The following is a 395-nucleotide window of genomic DNA, read 5'->3' on the forward strand; positions in this document are numbered from 1 at the left end:
AAAGCTTCATGTGAATGTTGTAATCCAGTGATCCTCAACCAGGGTGTCTTGAGAGCCAGCACTGCTAGGTGTGCAACCATGATTCACATGCTAAACTCAGAGATTTCAAATAGAACATTCTGATCTGTTCTGGTCTGGGTATTTAACAGAAGAATTGTTCTATTATTTTTAACTAGTGAAAAAACAAGGCAAAACTAAGAGCTGGCATTATGTAAGGGGTGCCATAAATCTAACAGTGGATGCCTTGAATCTAAAAAGGTTGAGTACCACTGCTTTAAGCCCTGCTAATGACAGACTCTCCTGTAAATTGCCTCAAGGCAATAGTCCCTTTTTGACAATTGGCAAATAAGTGTGATTTTTCTTGTATGGGAGCAGAAGTTTCACTTCTGAGAGGT

This window comes from Alligator sinensis, unplaced genomic scaffold (genome assembly GCF_000455745.1).
Source record: "Alligator sinensis unplaced genomic scaffold, ASM45574v1 scaffold211_1, whole genome shotgun sequence".
In the NCBI taxonomy this organism is placed as follows: domain Eukaryota; kingdom Metazoa; phylum Chordata; order Crocodylia; family Alligatoridae; genus Alligator; species Alligator sinensis.